Source organism: Egretta garzetta, unplaced genomic scaffold (assembly GCF_000687185.1).
Source record: "Egretta garzetta isolate BGI_Z169 unplaced genomic scaffold, ASM68718v1 scaffold14, whole genome shotgun sequence".
Lineage (NCBI taxonomy): Eukaryota > Metazoa > Chordata > Aves > Pelecaniformes > Ardeidae > Egretta > Egretta garzetta.
The window spans coordinates 3,606,258-3,606,539 of NW_009259588.1; positions in this window are offsets into that span (position 1 = coordinate 3,606,258).

Here is a 282-nt window from a genome sequence, read left to right on the forward strand (position 1 = left end):
CTGCGGGGCGGGCGAGAAAAACCCGGCCGGAGGGGGCCGGGGGCGGCGCAGCAATGGATGACAAGTGAGCAGCCCGGTGTTAGGGTTCAGTTCCAGCTGATTTTATTTCCTTCCCGAAGAAAAACAACAACAAAAAAAAAACCCAAAAAAACAACAAAAAGAGGTTATTTACAGAAGGTATATCAACAATCTGACAGGCAGTGAACTTGACATGGTTAGCTGGCGTGATCTTTTTTTTTTTTTTTTTTCCCCCCCCCCCCCTTTTTTTTTCCCATCTCTCGC